Source organism: Bos indicus, chromosome X, assembly GCF_029378745.1.
Source record: "Bos indicus isolate NIAB-ARS_2022 breed Sahiwal x Tharparkar chromosome X, NIAB-ARS_B.indTharparkar_mat_pri_1.0, whole genome shotgun sequence".
NCBI classification, from domain to species: Eukaryota; Metazoa; Chordata; class Mammalia; order Artiodactyla; family Bovidae; genus Bos; species Bos indicus.
In genome coordinates, this window is record NC_091789.1 from 98203706 (window position 1) to 98220933 (window position 17228).

Here is a 17228-nt window from a genome sequence, read left to right on the forward strand (position 1 = left end):
ATGTATTAACATGTAGATTACACCTAAAGAATACGTTATGACCAAATTTTTTTTAACCATAGAAGTGCAAGGGTGGTTTACATGTATAAGGTTACCAATGCAATTCACCACATTAATAGAAAAATGGAGGGAAATCAATTCTATCATCATCACAATTGATGCAATATAAGTGTTTGATGAAAATTAATCTATATTTAAGACAGCAAACTAGGAATAGAATGGAACTTACTCTGATAAAGTATATCTACAAAAAAGAAACTTAAACAGGTTGAAATGGAGTAGATTTTTCATTTCCTATCAGGAAAAAAATGCTGATTATCACCTGTTTTAGTCAAGACTGTTCTGGCTAGGTTTGTTCAATGCTGCAAAATGAGGAAAGGTTTAAGATTTAAGCCAGTAGAAACTGTTGATACTCAAATATAATAGTATATTTTGAAAAGCAAAAACAATCTAGATCTAAAGTTTTGGAATTAATATGCATATTTAGAGGAATTGTTGGACAGAAAGTCTATATATAAACATTCTATCTCTACATACATCCTCAACTAGACGATAAAAATCGCAAACCATGAATTTTCAATAACATTAAATACCCAGGGATAAAGTTAACAAAACATGTGCAAGTAGAAAATGAAGCTTTATTGACAGAACATTAACAGTCAAATATACAGCATAAGAACAGCAGAGATGGCTTCAGTTTATCTTCTTTCAAGCAAATGGTTGCCCTTCACCTATAATATAAACATTAAAAAGTTACTTAGCAGAACTTTATTTCAGTGACAGGAGAGGTATACAAAGTTCACTGCAGTTGTAGTTTTGTAAAATGGACTAAAACAGGAACACTAAGGGCGACCCTTTGGCTTACCTTCAGTTAATCCTCTACAGAGACTTTATAGACTTTTCAGGCACATTACCAGTATTTTTAAAAACACACTACTCTTCCTAGTTATACAAGAAAACAAGGACACTGAGTTCAGAACAAATGAAATCAATGGAACCTATCAGAAGGTAGTTTTCAGTAGAAGGCAAAACTGTGTACACATTCAGTAAAATATCTAACAACAAAAAGCACCCTAAGAAAAAGAAAATGCACAAAAAAATGAAACAAAAAATCCCAAAAAAGTATCATTTAAATGTATTGATTTGAAATAATATTCTGAATATAGGATAGCTAAACAGTTGTTCTCTCTGTTACTGCTTAAGTGAAGTAAATAAAAAGGCCAGTATTACATTTGTTTCTTCTCTACTGTGGAAAAGTATAGAAGTTTTCATTTGTTTTAGTTTATCCCTGATACGGTTGTTTTAAGGTGGTTCAGCATTTGTCCCCCTTTTTACTTGTGGCCCTCATGTAATTCTAAACGTTTCTTTTCACCCTGGAAAGCATTCCAGTTGGTATAATACATTATATGGTGACACTAATTTTAAGTCATTACTATCACTGGCGACATGGTGACATCAAAATGTGAAGAAGAAATAGGACTGTTTCTCACAGCCACACCAAAAAAAGAAAGAAAAAAAGGAGAGAAGAGAAGAAAAGGGAGAGCAAGAGGGTGTATGAGTGAGACAGAAAAGCAAGTAGGAAGACAGAAAGAAAATCTGGAAAAGCAGATATTTTCTTTGCTTCTAAATGATAATGGCTTTTGAGAGACAACTCTGACCAATTTCAAAAGTTCATCCACGGTATCTGTGATGTTTACTTATTTAGTTACCGTGGGGTATGTTAAACAGTGTTTGTTTTTCTATCCTATTAGCCATTTCATCAATATTCTGAAAATATCTGAGTTCCAGATTATACTGTTTTAATTCTGTAATATACTAACTGTTAGTGTCTTGTTCATATTTCCTATTATGTGTACTTGGGCTTTGTCCATTTTCTTCACAATTATGTAAACTGAGAGGAACGGACTGGGAATTTGGGGTTGGCAGATACAAACTATTACACTCAGAATGGATAAACAACAAGGTCCTACTATGCCGCACAGGGCACTACGTCCAATGTTCTGTGAAACAGAAACAATATTAAAAAAAATGTATATAAAATGTATATATGTGTGTTAAAAATTACGTAAACTAGCACATTGTCTGTATTTATTAGTTGAATTTATTTTCCTCTTCCTAACAATTCATACCTGTCTTTTATTAAGTATCTTTTTCTTTTTCCTGTAGGTTTATTCTGTTGCTCTTTTTCTTACCTTTGATATTGTATGTAGGATTTTATATGTATGTGCTTTGTAATTTATTTATTGTTCTTTTTAAGTACCACACATATTTATGGCTAAGAGTTTTCTATGAGAACATTTTAATCATGTTCTGTAGTTACTTGAAAGTAGACTGGAAGTGGTATTTTCATCTAAATGTTCTAATGGAATGGAACAAAAATGTAAAGTGAAAATATTTAGAAGGCTAATACACAGTAAATTCTTCCCTAACCATGAAGTTCTTCCTTTAAAATCAGAACCATGCAATTCATTGTCAGCAATTTGGAAAACACGTATGTGAAGGACACTAAGTTGATTATGCAGGAAGAACTAGAGTTACAGACTTTGAACTTCAAAACTTTTTAAACGGATGTATCAAAGAGCAAAAATAACATATTTGATATGGTTAGAGATGATTATAGCATGAGGCTCAGATTTTTATTAGTTCTTTAAGACTGACAGTTCTTTACGAGTGGGATGTATGGCAAATACCACCATCAAAAACCATCATAGCATTGCAAAGTAATTATCCTCCAATTAAAATAAGCAAAAGTCCCCCCAAAACTCAGACCAAACGTGGGGGCAGGTAGTGTGCATAGCATGTGTATCTTACTCACACCTGCCTTGAACATCACTGACTACATGCACTCTCTCAACTTCATCAGCCACAGACACAGGAAACTAGACTATCTTTTGCCATTTCATTGTTCAGTCATTTCATGCTTCATTGGGGAAAGGATTTAAAATGCAACTTTTTAAGAGCTAGAGAATTCAGAATTTGAGAGAATTTCACAAACTCAAGCAGAATATTGGCTCATTTTCTTTTTTAAAAAAGTTTATATATTTATTTAAATTGGAGGCTAATTACTTTACAATACTGTGGTGGTTTTTGCCATACATCGACATGAATCAGCCACAGGTGTACATGTGTTCCCCATCAGAAAATGAAATCTCAATTCCCCTGTTATAATTTGACTCAAGATGCTATTTTATGATAAATAAATCACGAAAAACAGAATTCTTGTATGCATTCCATCAAAGAGAACCAGAGAATGCAAAAATTAGCATTGGAAAATTAGCATTTTAGTATACTTGTTCTGAATTCACAACTTATATGAGTAAAGTTGAGTTTAGAAGTTAAGGGATTTTGCAGAATCACACGCATTATGTTAAAGCTGGTACTAGAACCAGTTGAATGCCTGAGCATATTTCATATAAACTGATATTTATTACAAATGCATTACATATTTGTTACAAGCACAAATTATAAAAGAACCTGAAAATTATTAGCTGTTGCTTAAAGTACTTCTACTCAAGAGAAGAAAATGGTTTCTATTTTCAATTCGATATGGCTTTGATCCTGTCTGTTTCTTTATTTGAAAGTCTGTAAGTCAAGCACTCAGGCATCTGGGGTCTGAACTATCTTTCAAAAAATATGTGAACTCTGTTATTAAAATAATAGTAATGTTCCCTCTATATAATATTCTGAAAAACAGAAACCACATAAATTACTTTCTGAATGGATGACATACCTGCTTCTGGCATTTCAACAGGCTCTGTATTTGATGCAAGCTCCTCCTGGACATCAGGACCATCTCCACCTTTGCCCCCAGTCTTTGCCTCAGCCAATTCCTGGAGATCAGTTTCCAGGTCAGAATCTTTAAAAAGAAAAAAAATGTATCAATTCAGCTGTAAAGCATACAGTATAAACAACGGAATGATAATATTGATTCCCTCAGTATTATGAATTAACAGCCTTAGGCTAGTATGGTAAAAATGTGATGAATAAGAACCTCAGGAGCATTATTCCAGGAATGTTTTGCTGGAGAAAAAGGAAAGCAGAATTTTCCGAACGCTATTACCATTTTCCTTTCCCAGGGTTGTCCTAAGACACCTTAGTTGCCCCCTTCTCTTTGTCTTGAAAACAAGGGAAAATTCGAGCAACCACACTAACCTGCAAACTATACTCTCCTCAGTTTTTCAGGAACTGTCTGAAGTCCTTTTCTAATGTTTCCTTTCCTCCCCTTGCTGGTTATGTCTTAAGTCATGATGCACACATACACTTTACCTCCAGACGCATCCTTCTCCTTCTCTTCATAATGATTCATTGGATCCTCTCCATTTACTTCCTCCTTTCCAGCTGTGATATCCTGAATCTCAGCTGGCGGTTCCTCTTGTTGAGGTTGCTCAACACTGGGCTGCTGGTCCTAGTAGAGTGTGCATGCAAATAAAAACCTTTTGTTGTTAATACATCTAACAGCATAAATATACATAATACACAGATATATCTAATCATAAGTAAACCTAACTTTTCCCAGCCCAATTCTATGTACTTACTTTTAATTAAGTTACTTTTTCCCACAGAGAAGAGTTTGCTCCCATAAGAGTTACCCAGAAAGACTCCTGGAGCTATTTAAATCTATGTTGGGATGGAAGCATGCAATCTGTTGATAATAAGCAGGAGGAGGGAGTCACTGGGCACATTTCAAGGGCATTTAACAGTATACTCATCTAGGCAACACCAGACTGTAAGACATCTGGATCAATGTTCCTTCCTAAGACAAACTGTCACCCTTTATCAGCACGGAAGACCTAACGTTATCACTGCATCTGTATTACTTAACATCATTTCTCAAAAGTAAATTTGTGCTAAGAGAATACAACAAATGGTAAAGTACTCACAACCACAGGTTCATCCACCTCGGAGGAATCTTGATCTATAGGTCTCAATGTTGATGCTACTTGCTCACTCATATTTCTTCCCAAAAGTAGAATATTGTGATTTAGAAAATGTATTTAAGAGTACAGCTATATTTGTCACTTTTATGACCATATGTTGACTTACTATTTTTAAAAATGTGAAAATGATTTCAAAACAAAACTCGGGTTAAGTATGAGTGTACATGCGTTCCAATTACACCAAAGACGGTTTCTTGCAAAGCCACTTGTGTCTTGGCTAAGACGGCAGAGAAATCACCTTAAGGTACACAGGAAGACAGAATTTTTGTGAGGAAGTTTGATTTCACAACAGAATTCTCCATCATGTAGATATTTAGTGAAATGCTGCTAGGAATTTAAAAATTCAGGACTATTGCTTTTGTCACACTCTTATTCACCGGACCTATTTTCCCCAACTCCCTTGGAAATCGGTTGGAACGGGAAGAAAGGCTCAGTCTTTACAGCCTGTCTATGGCGATTTTCTCAGCGTCTGTGGCTGAGGTGAGTCTGCATACAGAGAAACCGGTCCACTTCTCTCTTGGCACCTTAACGCAAACCTCGCGATACGGTCACAACCCCACCGTGGTCCGGTTTCTAGGCCTTTCCTTAATTGCCCACCCCGCCCGCTGCCCAGGTCCCACTGCAGGCCCCAGATTCTGTGCTCTGTCGTCAGTTCCAGGGCCCCCATGAGCCAGATATCTCAAACAGCACCCCCAAGTCTCCCCCCACTGTCATCTGACCCCCTGCTCTCCTCTGCCCACCGCCCTTCCTTTCCCGCCACCAAGACAAGAAGTATGGCATCGCAACACCTGTGAGGAGAAAGATGACGACCTCGAGGGCCTTCCTCCTCAAAGGCCCCACATGGCACTGCCCGACCCGCCCAAAACTCACTGGCTCCCCCTCACACGCATGCACACTTAAACTCCAGACAGGACAGATCTGTAAACCTACCTGGCGAGTCTCAAGTAGTGAGAAAGAACCGGGACTGAATAAACACACCTGTCTCAGGCCCAACGCTCCTCACAGAATGCGCTCAGGAAGGCGGATGCGCACCAAGGCGCGTGCACAGCAAGGGGTGTGCGCACACACTGAGCATGCTCCCTGAGTTTGGCGTGTGCAGTGCAGGCTGAGGATTTCCCGCCACTAAGGTAGAGTCTTGGAACCACAGGGTCTCTGGAGGATGAGAAAAGGGGTTAAAGACTGTATTTTTTTCCTTCCAGGGCAGTCTTTCTTATGCATCCACAAACTGTGGTGATAGGTAGTCCCAGGTTACCCTTAGTGGAGAATGTGTCTCGGGAAGACACTCATGACAGAAATAGATATTAAGATTTTTAACACCTATTTTTATACATGCTTTGATGAACCATTTCCTTCTCTGCTTCTGGGATTTTCATCATGCTTGCAATGGCTTTAACTCACTTCCATGGAATAAATACATAAATACATACCTCTGTTTCCATTGTTTTTGCTTGGAGCACTGCACATTTAAGTCTCTGAACTGGTAACTCATTTCTCTGAATATATCTCTGGTTCCTGTACAATATTGTTCTTTTAGCATCAGACTTTACTTTCACCAGCAGACACATCCACAACTGGGTGTTGTTTCCACTTTGGCTTAGCCTTTTCGTTCCTTCTGTAGCCATTTCTTCACTCTTCTCCACTAGCACATTCTTCTTATTCTATTACAGCGGGAATTTTCGTACTTACTAGGAGTTTTAATTTTACCCAAGAGAAAGGAAAACAAGTTCACACAAGGACTTTTACTCAAATATTCTACTCATGTACTCCTAATACTAGAAACAGAAACTAGAAACAGCCCAACTATTCAAAAACTGGTATATAGATGAAGGAAGAACAAGAGTATACTCGTACAAAAGAACACTACACAGTCATTTACAAAGGAACTACTAATGCATGTAACAGCAAGGATGCATCTCAGCTGTGCCAATGAGAGATGTCAGACACAGAAAGCTGTGTATTATATGATTTCATTTCAGTGGATTTCTGGAAAAGGCACAACTATAGGCACAGAAATGTATCTGTGGTTGCCAGTGTATAGGAGTGGAGGAAGGAGTCTGAATGCAAATAGCCCAAGGGAGCATTTTCAAACCAATGGGACGTTTTCTGCATTTTTATTGTGGTAGCATTTACATGATAGTATGCATATGTCAAAACTCAACAAACGGTAATGCTTTAAAGTGTTGACTTCTATTGTATATAAATTATATCTCAATACTCCTCACTTTTGTTAGAGGAAAAGGAACTTTTACATATTTAAATGTTGGTTATCATATCCATCTAGATCAGGAGCTCATAAACATAAAAATCTTATTTGCAATTCTTCCCAGACCTGGCCAACTTCCAGGATTCCCCATGCCACCTTTGCACTCTTATGACAGGACACAGAAACTTGGTCTTAACCATGTTTACAATTCCCTCTCCTTCAGCTCAAGTCCATATTCTTGCTGAGTTCTGTCCCTTTTACTTCGAAAATGTCTAATGCGTCTACTTTTTGCCAAGTCCCCCACATCTGTTGTAGTCCGAAGCCTCCCTCTGTTTAACTGTCAACCCCCTTCTAATGGTCTCTCACATCCACTCAGGGTGTCTCTTACAATTGCAAAACTGTTTATGACTTTCTAGATAAAGGCTACTGTCCTACACAAGAACTTGAAGGTATGGTCTAGCCCTTGCCCAGCTTGCTAACAACATGGGAAGCAGAGAATCCTCCTCTTTTCTCCCTTATCGAGCTTCATTCACACCCTTCAATTTCTTAAGCTTAGATTGTCCCATATTTCTGAAGCCTCCTGGTTAGTAAACTCCTTCAAGCTAGGCTTCAACAGTATATGGGATGAGAACTTCCAGATATACAAGTTGATTTTGAAGAGGCAGAGAAACAAGAGATCAAATTGCAACATTCCTTAGATCATGGAGAAAGCAAGGGAATTCCAGAGACACACCTACCTCTGCTTCATTGACTAGACTACCTCAAGGCCTCTGACTTCATGGATCACAACAAACTGTAAAATTCTTAGAGATGGGAGTACCAGACTAGCTGACCTGTTTCCTGAGAAACCTGTATGAGGGCTAAGACGCTACAGTTAGAATAAGACATGGAACAATACACTGGTTCAACATTGGGAAAGGAGTAGGACAAGGTTGTATATTGTCACTCTGCTTATTCAACTTACACGCAGAGCACATCATGGGAAATGCTGGGCTGGATGACTCACAAGCTGGAATCAAGATTGCTGGCAGAAATATCAACAAGCTCAGATGTGCAGATCATACCACTCTAATGGCAGAAACTGAAGAGGAACTAAAGAACCTCTTGATGCGGGTGAAAGAGGAGAGTGGAAAGGCTGACTTAAAACTCAACATTCAAAAATATAAGATTATGCCATCCAGTCTTATCATTTCACGGAAAATAGAAGGGGGGAAGTGGATGCAGTGACAGATTTAATTTGGGGGGCTCCAAAATCACTGTGGATGGTGATTGCTGCCATGAAATTAAAACACTTGATCCTTGGAAGAACAGCTATGACAAAGCTAGTATGCATGCATGCTCATTGCTTCGGTTGGGTCTGACTATGAACCCATGGACCGTAGCCTGCCAGGTGCCTCTTTCCATGGGATTCTCCAGGGGAGAATACTTTAGTGGGTTGCCATGCCCTCTGCCCATGGGGCATGGCAGGGGATCTTCCCAACCCAGGGGTGAAACCCATGTCTCCTGCATCCCGTGCATTGCAGGGTGATTCTCTTTCTTTTGCCACTTTATTTATTTTTTAATTGAAGGATAATTGCTTTACAGAATTTTGTTGTTTTCTGTCAAACATCAGCAAGAATCAGTCATAGGTACACCCATGCAGGAGAATTCTTTACCGCTGAGCCACCAGGGAAGCCTATGTCAAACCTAGACAGCATAGTATAAAGCAGAGACATCCCTGTGCTGACAAACTATGGCTTTTTCAGTAGTCGTGTACAGATGTGTGAGTTCGATCATTAAGAAGGCTGAGTGACAAAGAATTGACGCTTTCGGTTTGTGGTGCTAGAGAAGACATTTGAGAATCCCTCGGACAGCAAGGATATCAAAACAGCCAATCCTAAAGGAAACCAACTGTGAATATTCACCGGAAGGACTGATGCTGAAGCCGAAGCTCCAACACTTTGGCCACCTGATGGCAAGAGCCGACTCACAGGAAAAGACCCTGATGCTGGTCGTAAAGCAGGTTACGCCATGGTGACTGCTGAACAGGTTTTAGAGGCAAAATCTCTCCCTCAGGGAACCAGTGCTCAGTTAGCAGAACCTGTGTCTCTGACCCGAGCTCTGGAGTTAAGCAAAGGGCAGCGAGCAAATATCTACACTGATTCTAAGTATGTTTATTTGACTTTATACGCTCATGCTGCAATATGGAAAGAAAGACAGTTTAAAGGGCAACAGAAGAACCTGTTAAGCATTTCAGAGAGATCCAGAGACTTTTAACTGCCATATATTGTCCTAAAGAAGTAGCTGTTATGCATTGCAAAGGGCATGGCAGGGATGGGACTAAAGCAACTGAAGGTAATCAGCTGGCTGACTGTCAAGCCAGATAAGTGGCACTTTAGGCAGCCCACCAGGCTCCACAGTCCCTGGGATTCTCCAGGCAAGAACACTGGAGTGGGTTGCCATTTCCTTCTCCAATGCGTGAAAGTGAAGTTGCTCGGTCGTGTCTGACTCCCAGCGACCCTATGGACTGCAGCTCACCAGGCTCCTCCATCCATGGGATTTTAAACTTGCTGAGAGAAGCATAGCTAGACAGGCTGAGGACCCTGCTAGGGAACATATTCAGGGATGACAAGGTGGTTACAAAGCCATGGTCTTTATCTCACCTACGTGGTGGTGTCCTTGAGTCCCCTCGGAGTTGACCCCTTTCCTAACAGAATGGAAGGTCCTGTTGTCTCTTTCTCATATTACTCTCAGTCAACGAGAGAGGCCTTCCCCACCCCAGGCCGTCAGATCCCAGTCGGTAAGGTGGCTGGCATTCATGAGACCTATTCTTTATTAAACAAGAAAGCACAAACAAGCACAATGCCAGCATAGATAAAATGCTTTCAATGCTCTCTGTTACTACAGTGATCCCCATAGAGACGCAATCTTCAGTTTATGAAGACGTTTTTATGAGACCCAAATTGCAGCAATCTGTGGGGTTTTCACCCTAACTTTGCGCTTCCGCCCTTTGGGGATCCTCCTGGAATGGTCCACAGGCATCTATATCTGCTGTTTCCCAATCCCACCAGCAAGGGGCGCGCGAGATGAAACAGTTCTGTCCTGGGATGTACCACTGAGGGGTAGCGGTAAGATCACCCACTCTGAAAGGTACCATTGGGAGAGGGCGTGTGACAACAGAGAGGGTCCCCTTACACCGCGTCGGGGATGGACCACAGTTCCCAGCAGCGGCACTCATGGCGCCACTGGGCCCATCCCCATTCGCTCCTCTTCGTCTTCCCACTGCTTTCGAATCCGAATGGACACCGGTATTAAGCGGAAACTTTCTGCGTCTCTTTTCCAACTCCACCCCTTCCTAGCTGGGACGACTACGGAGCGAGAGACTGGCTGTCGGTTTGGGTATGGCGTCAGGGAAGCGTTCTGGGCAGTGATTGGCCACCGCGTGATTGCCCGCACTGTGGTCGCAGAACAGGAACTGAGGGCGAGAGCGCCTGTATACGCGTGCGCCTGCGTTGGCGTGCCCAGATTTTCAGGACTTAGAATTTTCCTCCGAGTTTTATTGCTTTTCACGAAGGGGTCGAGTCCTGGTTAGTGGCGACGTTTGGCGCAGTCCCTGGCTGTGCATGGTGACGGAGTTTCAGTCTTCTTCAGCTCTCGTTCAGTCTGGATCGTGTGGCAGCGCACGGTCATTCGCACAAATGCATGCAATTCATGTCCAGGGAGAGGTCTCTGAGTTTGGTGTCTCTCCCTGGAGAGTAACCTGTATCTGGCAGCTTGGGATTGTGTATTGCTACGTGTGACAACACAGGTTTTGCTGTTGGGTACATTTGATCTCCTTGAGGCTTTGGGCGATGTTGTGAGTGATGGGATATTTGATCTGAGCGGATTTTGTGAGCCACAGTACAAAGCCTCTAGGACGTGTGCCTGTATACTGGGATGTGCATCTTTGGAGCTTGCTGGCCTTTCAGTCCCTGGGTGAGAGATCTCTGTGTAGGCATCTGCACCCTAGAATGTGAGATCACTGAGCTTTTGATTCTGGGTCCGAAGTTGTGATGTCTCTGTGCTGCTTTAAGGATGGGTCAGTGTAAAGGTGTAAACTATCAGCTGCTTGTGGATCTATGCACAGGTTGCAAGTTTTTCATTTGTCTGGAAACTTTATCTTAAGGTTATATGATGTTCTTGAGTTATTAAAACTTCTGTCTTTCCGTTTAGGGGTTTTGTATTAGGTCGGTAAGTGTCCCAGTGGTTTGGGAGTGATTCTCCATGATGTGAAGTATCTGTGCAGTTCTCATTTGTTTCTGTCTGGAAGACTTTGGGCTGTTTGTAGGGTCTCTGTCACAGTGTGTATGGTTATGGTCTCTGTTGTGTTTGAACATCTGAGACTCGAGTTGTGTACCCTCTGTGCAGAGATTCAGTGAGCTCTTTTTGGTGTCTCTGGGTATTTGTGAGCTGTTTGGAGTCTTTGTGTTAGAAATAAAACCTCTTATGTTTTTGGCTGTGAGGTCTCTGTCCGGGAACTGAGGATTTGGAAGCTGGCAGATATGATTCCGAAGCCTGGAAACTGACATGCTGACTGTGTGTTGTTGAGTGTACCAATTGTCTCCTGAAATCTCAGTTTGTATCATAATTAATACAATGGGGCCAATGTGCCTCTTGCAGGGCACCTGTGCATGTTAGCGATGTGTGTAAAGGGCCTGGATCCAGACTGTCCTCCAGAAAATGTTTTCTGAGCGCCTGCCATAGACCTGAGCACTACTGGAGGAGTTTGGGACAGGACAAAACTAACCAAGTCTCTCCTTTCATAGACTTGGTGGTCAGTAAAGAAGCAAGGGTGGCAGGCACCATGAAGAAAGATATTGCTAGATCAGGGGAAAAGGTGTCTGTAGGTATGATGTTATTATTTTATTCAAGATAATGAGGGAAAGACTCCCTGAAAGATGGCAAGTAAGCAGAGATCTGGAGGAAGTAAGGGAGCAGGCTGTGGGGTTACCTAAGGGAAGAGCATTCCAGGCAGAAGAAACAATAAATGCAACAGTCCTGGCATGGAAATCTACTTGGCGTGTTCCTGAATGTCAGGGAATCCTGTGATGTGCTGGATTTGGCACGTAGCTCTCATTGAAAGGGGCCTGGTGCTGCTATTTCTGTTTCTCCCCCAGTTTGTGGTCTTCTGCATTTCTTAGATGAAGGACTCAAGGCTCCAACATGTGCCCTGCACCTTCTTTCCTACCTATACTTGAAATTAGAGTGAAACCTTCTGGTCCATCATGAGAGACAGAGAGCTTCAGTGTACCAGCTGCAGGGATGGTAGCATCCACACTGAATGTCAGCCAAGCAGCGGACATCAGTTATAATCATGGGATTATGAGGCATGGGAATCATGCCTCATAATATTGCTCCCCTTGATGGAGGGCAGGACTTTAGAAAGAGAAAGGAACTGGAGCAAAGGAGAGAGGCAGGAAGGGGAAGCTGGAGGACAATGAGAAAAAAAATGAGTGGTTTCATCATATTGCTTGGATTTGGCCCAATTCACCTTGATTGATGAAATGATTGGTTTAGGATATATATATATTCACCTTTTCCCTGTCCCTACCCTTTCTTTCCCTCACCTTCTCTTTTGTGCCTGGGATACCATCTGGGGCTGGAGATTTCTTTTCTGTAAATTTTTCAACCACAAGCTGGCTTTTAATATAGATTATGTGTTTCTTTTTCACTGACCTTTGATAGTTTGTTCCACTTCACCTAAATTGCCAGATGTAGTTATATAGAATTATTCATAGAATCTTTTTAATTTCTGTGGAATCTGTAACCTATTTCTTTCCTGATATTGGGAAGTTTTGTCTTTAGTTATCTTTTTTTTTATTCTTGTGGGTGGAAATTTATGAATTCTTATTGAATTCATAAGTTAGGATACATAAATTCATAAATTTAAAACCAATCATTTCACTACTCTAGCTAACAGCTCCCATTTACCTCAGAGGCTTCACACCCCTCCCCCAGAGCCTCAGTCTGCACCCTGGGACACAGAGCCCCACATCTTTGCCTCTGGGCTACTGCGTGGGCATTTGCACTGAGTCTCTGTTCAGTCAACCCCAAGGGAGAGAGGCCTCCAGTCTTGCAATTCCTGCAGCCCGCAGTCAGCAGCATGTCACCCTGAGGAAGGCAGGTTCATTCCAGGGGCATGGTGTGTCTTAGAGCTAAGGGGTTCTGAAATTGATTTCCCATGTCTGGGTCCTGAGAATGACCCTAACCCCACCCTGGTCAACTCTGGTCATGGTAACTTTGTATCCTGCCCTATGGAAGGTTCGGAGTGAATGCCAGTTCCACAGAAGAAGCCCCAGGGACCTGGTCCTCTCTATCGCAGCACCCACTCTGAACTACTGAATTCTGGAGAGAGGAGAGGGTTTCCCCTCACTGTGCCTATGACAACTCCCTTACATCCCTCTAATCACCTCTGTCATTTTCCAGAGTCCATCTCCTGGGGGCAGCTGCCTCAATTCCTCTCTCTCCCCAAATTGCCACCCCTCTCCTCCCCTTCCACCAGGCCTCCCCTCCCCACTCAGGGGCCTCGTTAGCCCCTCCCCCAGCCCTACTCACAGGGCCTCACCCCATTTGTGTCCTCTCACCCAGCACCCACGCTCCCTCAGAAGATCCCCTCAAGACCCTGCTTTTTACCCCCAGGATTCTGCCAGACACCTGTCTCCTGCCCACACACAGGGTCTGTCATAAAGTCCCTGTGAGGGCCAAACTGAAAAATCTGTTCAGGATCCAGATAAAATTCAGACCCAGACCAGGAGTCCGGGGCAGTTCCTAGGGGGCTGGAAGGAAAGGGAGAGGGTCTCAGAATTCTGCAGGGGTGAAAGGGTTTTCTTCCAGGGTCCTAGTGAGGATGAAGTGAAATAGCACCTTATAAGTACTTATGCATACATGCCAAATGTGTGCCAATTCTCTTGAGTCATGTCCGCCAGGGTCCTCTGTCGATGGGATTCTCCTGCAAGAATACTGGAATGGGTTGCCATTTCCTCCTCCAGGGGATCTTGCCAATCCAGGGATCAAACCCCCATTTCCTGCATCTCCTGCACTGGCAGGTGAATACTTTACCACCGAGCCACCTGCGTAGCCCCAACATTTGTTGAGAGTTAATCTAATATTGTGTTCTCACTACACACACACACAGTCTAACATAATACAAAACTAAAGAGACACAAGGAAAGTTTAGGAGGTGTTGGATATGTCCTTACTTTGATTGTGGTGATAATAGTATCATTGTTTGCATATGTCCAAACTCATCAAATTGTACACATTAAACATATACAATTTGCTGTATATCAATTCTATTTCAATAAAGATGTTTTAAAAAGGAGAGCAGAAAAATGTTCTCCAAAAAATTGATATTTACATAAAATGAGAGGATTTCTTGAAAAATACTGACAAGCAAAGTTCACTCAAAAAGTAATGAAGATGAATACTTTTATATCTATTAAGTAAGTTCACGCATGAGCATGCTAAGTCACTTCCTCGTCTCTGACTCTTTACGATCCTATGGACCGTGGCCCACAAGGCTCTTCTGTCCCTGGGATTCTCCAGGTAAGAATACTGGAGTGGGTTGCCAGGGCCTCCTCCAGGGGATCTTTCTGATCCAGGGATTGAACCTGACTCTCTCATGCATTGGCAGGCAGGTTCTTCACGCCTAGTGCCACCTGCCAAGTCCCAAGGAAGTTAATTCCTTTGTCTCATATTATGAGGCCATTGTTACCTGACGACACACAGCCATGTCATACTCCTTTCCCAATTTTAAAGCTGTCACCTCTTCCATCTTTGGTTCTAACTTGCTTCTTGACCTGCATGCAGATTTCTCAGGAGACAGGTCAGGTAGTCTGGCACTCTGCTCTGTTTAAGAATTTTCTACAGTTTGTTGTGATCCACGCAGTCAGAGGTCTTAGCGTAGTCAATGATGCAGAAGTAGATGTTTTTCTCGAATTCTCCTTGCTTTCTCCATGACCTAAAGTATCCTGGCAATTTGATCTTTGGTTCCTCTGCCTCCTCGAAACCTAAGTTGTATATCTGGAAGTTCTTGTTTCACGTACTGTTGAAGCCTAGCTTGAAGGACTTTACTAACCAGGAGGCTTCAGAAATTGGGGACAATCTAAGTGGAGAAGCTTAGGAAATTGGATGGTGTAAAGGAAGCCTGATAAGAGAGACAAGAAAAGGAAGCTCTACTTTCGTTGTTGCTAGCAAGGTGGACAGGGGCTAGACTGTGCCTTCAAGTCCTTGTGTAGGAGAGTAGCCTTTATCTAGAAAGACATAGACAGTTGTGCAACTATGAGAGAGGGAGGGGGAGGGAGGGACGAGGGAGACAGACACCCTTAATGGATATAAGAGACAGTTAGAAGGGGAGTTGACAATTAAATGGAGGGGGGCTTTGGACTAGAGCAGATGTGGTGGATGTGGGTAAAAGTAGACACATTAGATGTTTATGAAGTAAATGGACAGAACTCAGCAAGGATTTGGACTTGAGGTGAAGGAGAGGGAATCGTATACATGGTTAAGACCAAGTTTGTGTGTCCAAAAGAGTGCAAAACTGTCATGGGGAATCCTAGAAGTTGGGAAGAATTCCAAATAAGATTTTTATGTTTTTGAGCTCATCGTCTGCTGCTAAGTCACTTCAGTTGTGTCCGACTCTGTGCGACCCCAGAGACAGCAGGGATTCTCCAGGCAAGAACACTGGAGTGGGTTGCCATTTCCTTCTCCAATGCATGAAAGTGAAAAGTGAAAGTGAAGTCGCTCAGTCGTGTCCGACCCTCAGCGACCCCATGGACTGCAGCCTACCAGGCTCCTCCATCCATGGGATTTTCCAGGCAAGAGTACTGGAGTGGGGTGCCATTGCCTTCTCCGGAGCTCATCGTCTAGATGGATACAATAACCAGTATTTAAATACTTAAACGTTCCCTTTCCTTTAAAAAAAAAAAAAAGTATTCTGGTATAATTTGTATTCAGTAAAAGCCAGCCCTTTAAAACATTGCAGTTTGTAGGGTTTTGACAGATGTATACAGTGGTGTAAATGCTACCACAATAAAAATGTAGAAAACAGCCCATCGTTCAAAAATGCTCCCTTGGGCTATTTGCCATCAGACTCCTTCCTCTACTCCTATATCCTTGCAACCACAGATACTTTTCCAATAGCTGTGCCTTTTCCAGAAATCCACTAACATGAAATCATATAATATGTAGTCTTCTGTGTCTGGTTTCTCACAGTTTTTGCACAGTTGAGACACATCCTTGCTGTTACGTGCATTAGTAGTTTCTTTTTTTATTACCATGTAGTATTCCTTTGTATGGGTATATTCTTGTTTTTCTTTCATCTGTATACCAGCTGTTGAATAGTTGGGTTGTTTCTATGTGTGGCTATTCGGGATACATGTGTGGAATATTTGAGTACAGGCCACTGTGTGAACATGTTTTCATTTCTCTTCGGTAAAGTTGTCTAGTAGATTTGCTGGGTCATATAAGGCTTCCCAGGTGGCGCTAGTTGTAAGGGACCCACCTGCCAATTCAGGTTCGATGCCTTGGTCTGGAAGATCCCCTGGAGTAGGAAATAGCAACCCGCTCCAGTATTATTGCCTTGAAAATTCCATGAAGAGGGGTCCTTGCAGGTTACAGTGCATGGTGCCCCAGAGACTTGAACATGACTGAGCGACTGAACACACACACACACACAGTAATTCACATATCTTAGAATCTAAACTGTGCCCTCTGTAGACAACATACAGTTGGATCTTTGGTTGTTTTTTTTTAAAACTGGTCTCTCAATGTCTGCCTTTTGGTTGTATTGTTTTATCTATTCACATTTAATGTTGATGCAGACTTACATCTGCCAATATATTTTTCTCTCTCATGTCATTTTATTCTATGGTCCTCATATTATTGCTTTCTTTTGCATTAAATGGGTATTTTCTAATGTACCATTTTAAATTCTTACTGATTTTTTTTTACTATTTTAAGTTATTTCCTGAGCTATAGGCTACCATAAACAACTTCAGTTCAGTCCAGTCACTAAGTCTTGGCCGACTCTTTGTGATCCCATGGCATGCAGCACACCAGGGCTCCCTGTC

The 17228-nt window shown here is 42.0% G+C and overlaps 1 long non-coding RNA gene across 1 annotated transcript; it reads right to left on the reverse strand.

Annotated features, from left to right (window-relative positions):
* Positions 1 to 624: 624 nt before the first annotated feature.
* Positions 625 to 4957, reverse strand: LOC139181068 (uncharacterized). Its single transcript, XR_011565197.1, has 4 exons — positions 4881 to 4957; positions 4267 to 4405; positions 3731 to 3856; positions 625 to 731 (listed from the first exon to the last, which is right to left on the reverse strand). It is a non-coding gene; the product is annotated as an uncharacterized lncRNA (long non-coding RNA).
* Positions 4958 to 17228: the final 12271 nt, after the last annotated feature.